This window comes from Cryptomeria japonica, unplaced genomic scaffold (genome assembly GCF_030272615.1).
Source record: "Cryptomeria japonica unplaced genomic scaffold, Sugi_1.0 HiC_scaffold_312, whole genome shotgun sequence".
NCBI lineage: Eukaryota > Viridiplantae > Streptophyta > Pinopsida > Cupressales > Cupressaceae > Cryptomeria > Cryptomeria japonica.
In genome coordinates, this window is record NW_026729134.1 from 1 (window position 1) to 7,500 (window position 7,500).

The following is a 7,500-nucleotide window of genomic DNA, read 5'->3' on the forward strand; positions in this document are numbered from 1 at the left end:
GGGAATCGGACAAATAGCTTATATAGGGGAGGTGTATGCTTCGTTGGGTCGACTCCCCGGGTTGAGCGCACCGCGCCAACCTCAAAGACCCTACGGTATGGATGAAGTCGGAAGTTGGGTCCGATGACCGATTCGATATGTAGGCATACTCGCGAGGTCGGAATTTGGGTCCGATGACCTGCCATGTGCAGGAAGGCGAATGTTGGCACTGTGCGTTGCAAGGTGCGCACCAAGGCGCTGGTTCGGTCGTTGCAGGCGAGTTCGGAAGTTGGGGTCGATGTCCTGATCGGAGGTGCAAACTACACAGGTGTGGGAATCGGACAAATAGCTTATATAGGGGAGGTGTATGCTTCGTTGGGTCGACTCCCCGGGTTGAGCGCACCGCGCCAACCTCAAAGACCCTACGGTATGGATGAAGTCGGAAGTTGTGTCCGATGACCGATTCGATATGTAGGCATACTCGCGAGGTCGGAATTTGGGTCCGATGACCTGCCATGTGCAGGAAGGCGAATGTTGGGACTGTGCGTCGCAAGGTGCGCACCAAGGCGCTGGTGCCGTCGTTGCAGTCGAGTTCGGAAGTTGGGGTCGATGTCCTGGTCAGAGGTGCAAACTACACAGGTGTGGGAATCGGACAAATAGCTTATATAGGGGAGGTGTATGCTTCGATGGGTCGACTCCCCGGGTTGAGCGCACCGCGCCAACCTCAAAGACCCTACAGTATGGATGAAGTCGGAAGTTGGGTCCGATGACCGATTCGATACGTAGGCATATTGGCGAGGTCTGAATTTGTGTCCGATGACCTGCCATGCGCAGGAAGGCGGAATTTGGGTCCGATGACCGAGTTGATGGCGTGCCATGCGCAGAAAGGCGGAATTTGGGTCCGATGACCGAGTTGATGTTGATGGCCCGCCATGCACAGGAAGGCGGAATTTGGGTCCGATGACCGATTTGAAGGCGTGCCATGCGCAGAAAGGCGGAGTTTGGGTCCGATGACCGAGTTGATATTGATGGCCCGCCATGCGCAGGAAGGCGGAATTTGGGTCCGATGACCTGACATACGCATGGAGTCCGACTCGGGGGCCGATGTTCGATTCGATGACTTGCATTGTGGGTAAAGTCGGAAGTTGTGGTCTTTGACCCGATTCGATGACCAGACTTCGGCTGCTTGAGAATCGGACAAATAACTTATATAGGGGAGGTAGTGTTCTCGAGCATCCTCCCCCCGTGCCCGTTTATGTCGATTGATGCTGGTGCTCGACTGGTTGGAGCGCTCGGATGCAAAAATCTTGCACCAGGATTTATCGATTGTGATGGACACGGCAAGTCTCCTGATTGCTATGCAGGAGCTCATCGTGAATCTCTATGCGGCCTTGGTATGGACTCGACCTGCGGAATGGTTCGGCAATGGTAGTCGCTCCAACACGTCCTTGCAATGGCCACAGAGGTGATTCGACTAGAGCTCCAGTCTAGCTTTTGGGTTGCTTGGCGGACTGGTATAGCCGCGATCGAGTTCCGGCCATGAACGTTTTAGATAGCTCTTGGGCTTTCTGGGACGGAAGTCGGAAGTTTGGGCTGTTGTCCGATTTGATGACCATTCTTCGGATGTGTGAGAATCGGACAAATAACTTATATAGGGGACTGTGTTGTCTCACGCAGCCCCCTCCGTGCCCCTCTATCTCGACCGATGTTGGTGCTTGAAAGGGTTGGGATCGCTCGGATTTATAAACGTGCACCACCATTTGTCGAGTGTGAGGGACGCGGCAGGTCTCCTAAATGCTATACGGGCGCTCTCTGAGAATCTCTATCCGGCCTCGACACAGACTAGTCTTGCTGAATGGTTTGGCACTGGTAGTCGATCCAACACGTCGTTGTTGTGGCCGCCTAGGCGATTCGATTCGAGCCCCCGTCTAGCTTTTGGGTTGCTTGGCGGATTTTGCCCTATCCGCAAGTGAGCTCGGTCCCTAAACGTTCGAGAAACCCGATTGCTATGCGCCGACTCTCTTTCTTGCGAGCCTCCATCTAGCTTTTGGGTCTCTACGGAACGGAAGTCGGAATCTGGGACCGTTGTTTGATTCGACGAGGCAGACTACGGTTGTGCGAGAATCGGACAAATAACTTATATAGGGGAGGTGTTGACTGGAGCATTCTCCCCCGTGCCCCTCTAACTCGACCAATGCTGGCGCTCGAACGGTGGTAGCGCTCGGATTTTCGTTGAGCGCCAGCATTGGTCGATTTAGAGGGGCATGCGAGATTCCCGAATGCTATGCGAGGGCTCTAACGGAAATGTCTATTGGTTTCGGTATGGATGCAATTGCGAGTGGTTCGGCAAAGGTAGTCGTTCCGATGCGTCCATGTCGTGGCCAAATCGATAATTCGATTTGAGCCCTCGTATAGCATTTGGGTCTCTCGATGTGATTCCGCATTCCAGTCCCTTTGGGCACTGCTTGAGCCGCATCCCAGGGGGTTCCCTTCCCAATAATCTGCCTCGCAACCCGATTGCTATGCGGTGAGGCTCCTCGGCCGCCTCGGAACTATCTGTGTATCAGACGCATCGCGGGATAAGGGGTTGGCAACGGTAGTCGCCCCAAGCGCGTCCGATGCTTGGACCATTCCGAGGCGGCCCTGAAGCCTCTTCCGTCTAGCCGTTGGGTCCTTCTCGCCGCATCCCTTGCCTCGCACCCCGATTGCTATGCGGTGAGGCTCCTCGGCCGCCTTGGAACTATCTGTGTATCAGACGCATCGCGGGATAAGGGGTTGTCACTGGTAGTCGCCCCAAGCGCGTCCGATGCTTGGACCATTCCGAGGCGGCCCTGAAGCCTCTTCCGTCTAGCCGTTGGGTCCTTCTCGCCGCATCCCTCGACTCGCACCCCGATTGCTATGCGGTGAGGCTCCTCGGCCGCCTTGGAACTATCTGTGTATCGGACGCGTCGCGGGATAAGGGGTTGTCACTGGTAGTCGCCCCAAGCGCGTCCGATGCTTGGACCATTCCGAGGCGGCCCTGAAGCCTCTTCCGTCTAGCCGTTGGGTCCTTCTCGCCGCATCCCTCGCCTCGCACCCCGATTGCTATGCGGTGAGGCTCCTCGGCCGCCTTGGAACTATCTGTGTATCGGACGCGTCGCGGGATAAGGGGTTGTCACTGGTAGTCGCCCCAAGCGCGTGCGATGCATGGACCATTCCCAGGCGGCCCTGAAGCCTCTTCCGTCTAGCCGTTGGGTCCTTCTCGCCGCATCCCTCGCCTCGCACCCCGATTGCTATGCGGTGAGGCTCCTCGGCCGCCTTGGAACTATCTGTGTATCGGACGCGTCGCGGGATAAGGGGTTGTCACTGGTAGTCGCCCCAAGCGCGTCCGATGCTTGGACCATTCCGAGGCGGCCCTGAAGCCTCTTCCGTCTAGCCGTTGGGTCCTTCTCGCCGCATCCCTCGCCTCGCACCCCGATTGCTATGCGGTGAGGCTCCTCGGCCGCCTTGGAACTATCTGTGTATCGGACGCGTCGCGGGATAAGGGGTTGTCACTGGTAGTCGCCCCAAGCGCGTCCGATGCTTGGACCATTCCGAGGCGGCCCTGAAGCCTCTTCCGTCTAGCCGTTGGGTCCTTCTCGCCGCATCCCTCGCCTCGCACCCCGATTGCTATGCGGTGAGGCTCCTCGGCCGCCTTGGAACTATCTGTGTATCGGACGCGTCGCGGGATAAGGGGTTGTCACTGGTAGTCGCCCCAAGCGCGTCCGATGCTTGGACCATTCCGAGGCGGCCCTGAAGCCTCTTCCGTCTAGCCGTTGGGTCCTTCTCGCCGCATCCCTCGCCTCGCACCCCGATTGCTATGCGGTGAGGCTCCTCGGCCGCCTTGGAACTATCTGTGTATCGGACGCGTCGCGGGATAAGGGGTTGTCACTGGTAGTCGCCCCAAGCGCGTCCGATGCTTGGACCATTCCGAGGCGGCCCTGAAGCCTCTTCCGTCTAGCCGTTGGGTCCTTCTCGCCGCATCCCTCGCCTCGCACCCCGATTGCTATGCGGTGAGGCTCCTCGGCCGCCTTGGAACTATCTGTGTATCGGACGCGTCGCGGGATAAGGGGTTGTCACTGGTAGTCGCCCCAAGCGCGTCCGATGCTTGGACCATTCCGAGGCGGCCCTGAAGCCTCTTCCGTCTAGCCGTTGGGTCCTTCTCGCCGCATCCCTCGCCTCGCACCCCGATTGCTATGCGGTGAGGCTCCTCGGCCGCCTTGGAACTATCTGTGTATCGGACGCGTCGCGGGATAAGGGGTTGTCACTGGTAGTCGCCCCAAGCGCGTCCGATGCTTGGACCATTCCGAGGCGGCCCTGAAGCCTCTTCCGTCTAGCCGTTGGGTCCTTCTCGCCGCATCCCTCGCCTCGCACCCCGATTGCTATGCGGTGAGGCTCCTCGGCCGCCTTGGAACTATCTGTGTATCGGACGCGTCGCGGGATAAGGGGTTGTCACTGGTAGTCGCCCCAAGCGCGTCCGATGCTTGGACCATTCCGAGGCGGCCCTGAAGCCTCTTCCGTCTAGCCGTTGGGTCCTTCTCGCCGCATCCCTCGCCTCGCACCCCGATTGCTATGCGGTGAGGCTCCTCGGCCGCCTTGGAACTATCTGTGTATCGGACGCATCGCGGGATAAGGGGTTGTCACTGGTAGTCGCCCCAAGCGCGTCCGATGCTTGGACCATTCCGAGGCGGCCCTGAAGCCTCTTCCGTCTAGCCGTTGGGTCCTTCTCGCCGCATCCCTCGCCTCGCACCCCGATTGCTATGCGGTGAGGCTCCTCGGCCGCCTTGGAACTATCTGTGTATCGGACGCGTCGCGGGATAAGGGGTTGTCACTGGTAGTCGCCCCAAGCGCGTCCGATGCTTGGACCATTCCGAGGCGGACCTGAAGCCTCTTCCGTCTAGCCGTTGGGTCCTTCTCGCCGCATCCCTCGCCTCGCACCCCGATTGCTATGCGGTGAGGCTCCTCGGCCGCCTTGGAACTATCTGTGTATCGGACGCGTCGCGGGATAAGGGGTTGTCACTGGTAGTCGCCCCAAGCGCGTCCGATGCTTGGACCATTCCGAGGCGGCCCTGAAGCCTCTTCCGTCTAGCCGTTGGGTCCTTCTCGCCGCATCCCTCGCCTCGCACCCCGATTGCTATGCGGTGAGGCTCCTCGGCCGCCTTGGAACTATCTGTGTATCGGACGCGTCGCGGGATAAGGGGTTGTCACTGGTAGTCGCCCCAAGCGCGTCCGATGCTTGGACCATTCCGAGGCGGACCTGAAGCCTCTTCCCTCTAGCCGTTGGGGCTTTCTCGCCGCATCCCTCGCCTCGCACCCCGATTGCTATTCGGTGAGGCTCCTCGGCCGCCTTGGAACTATCTGTGTATCGGACGCATCGCGGGATAAGGGGTTGGCAGTGGTAGTCGCCCCAAGCGCGTCCGATGCTTGGACCATTCCGAGGCGGCCCTGCAGCCTCTTCCGTCTAGCCGTTGGGGCCATCTCGCTGCATCCCCCACCTCGCACCACGATTGCTATGCGGTGAGGCTCCTTGGCCGCCTCGGAACTATCTGTGTATCGGACGCATCGCGGGATAAGGGGTTGTCACTGGTAGTCGCCCCAAGCGCGTCCGATGCTTGGACTATTCCGAGGCGGCCCTGCAGCCTCTTCCGTCTAGCCGTTGGGGCCATCTCGCCGCATCCCCCAGCTCCTCGGCCGCCTCGGAACTATCTGTGTATCGGACGCATCGCGGGATAAGGGGTTGGCAGTGGTAGTCGCCCCAAGCGCGTTCGATGCTTGGACTATTCCGAGGCGGCCCCGCAGCCTCTTCCGTCTACCCTTTGGGGCCATCTCGCCGCATCCCTCGCCTCGCACCCCGATTGCTATGCGGTGAGGCTCCTCGGCCGCCTGGGAACTATCTTCGTATCGGATGCATCGCGGGATAAGGGGTTGTCACTGGTAGTCGCCCCAAGCGCGTCCGATGCTTGGACTATTCCGAGGCGGCCCTGTGGCCTCTTCCGTCTAGCCGTTGGGGCCATCTCGCCGCATCCCTCACCTCGCACCCCCATTGCTATGCGGTGAGGCTCCTCGGCCGCCTTGGAACTGTCTTCGTATCGGAAGCATCGCGGGATAAGGGGTTGTCACTGGTAGTCGCCCCAAGCGCGTCCGATGCTTGGACTATTCCGAGGCGGCCCTGCAGCCTCTTCCGTCTAGCCGTTGGGGCCATCTCGCCGCATCCCCCACCTCGCACCCGGATTGCTATGCGGTGAGGCTCCTCGGCCGCCTTGGAACTATCTTCGTATCGGACGCATCGCGGGATAAGGGGTTGTCACTGGTAGTCGCCCCAAGCGCGTCCGATGCTTGGACTATTCCGACGCGGCCCTGTGGCCTCTTCCGTCTAGCCGTTGGGGCCATCTCGCCGCATCCCCCACCTCGCACCCCGATTGCTATGCGGTGAGGCTCCTCGGCCGCCTTGGAACCATCTTCGTATCGGACGCATCGCGGGATGAGGGGTTGTCACTGGTAGTCGCCCCAAGCGCGTCCGATGCTTGGACCATTCCGAGGCGGCCCTGAAGCCTCTTCCGTCTAGCCGTTGGGGCCTTCCCGCCCCATCCCTCGCCTCGCACCCCCGATTGCTATGCGGTGAGGCTCCTCGGCCGCCTTGGAACCATCTGTGTATCGGACGCATCGCGGGATAAGGGGTTGGCACTGGTAGTCGCCCCAAGCGCGTCCGATGCTTGGAGCATTCCGAGGTGGCCCTGAAGCCTCTTCCGTCTAGCCGTTGGGGCCTTCCCGCCCCATCCCTCGCCTCGCACCCCGATTGATATGCGGTGAGGCTCCTCGGCCGCCTTGGAACTATCTGTGTATCGGACGCATCGCGGGATAAGGGGTTGGCACTGGTAGTCGTCCCAATCGCGTCCGATGCTTGGACCATTCCGAGGCGGCCCTGCAGCCTCTTCCGTTTAGCCGTCGGGGCCTTCCCGCCGCATCCCTCGCCTCGCATCCCGATTCCTATGCGGTGAGTCTTCTCGGCCGCCGCGGAACTATACCTGTTATTGCTACTGCATCCTTCGGCTGGTAACCTCCTCTGCCGCCTTGGAACGTTCTCTTTGTCGGACGCGTCGCGGGATAAGGGGTTGGCACTGGTAGTCGCCCCAAGCGCGCCCGATGCATAGACCGCTCCGAGTTGACCTTGCTTTCAGCCTCTCACATGCATAGACCTCTCTGAGTCGACCCTGCAGCCTCTCACGTTTAGCCTTTGGAATCTCGCCTCACAACATGATTGCTATCCTTGATGCATCCCTTGCCTCGAGCCCTGATTGCTTTCTTGGCTGCATCCCTCCTCTCCTCACAGCCCGGTTGTCATCACTGCTTCATCCGTCGCTTCATGCATTCTGGCTGCTGGGCCCTTCCCACCGCACACCTCGATTGCTATCTCTTCTGCATCACACACCCCGATTGCTATCTCTGCTACATCCCTCGGCTCTCACTTCTGCATCCTTCGCCTCCCACCTCGATTGCTATCAA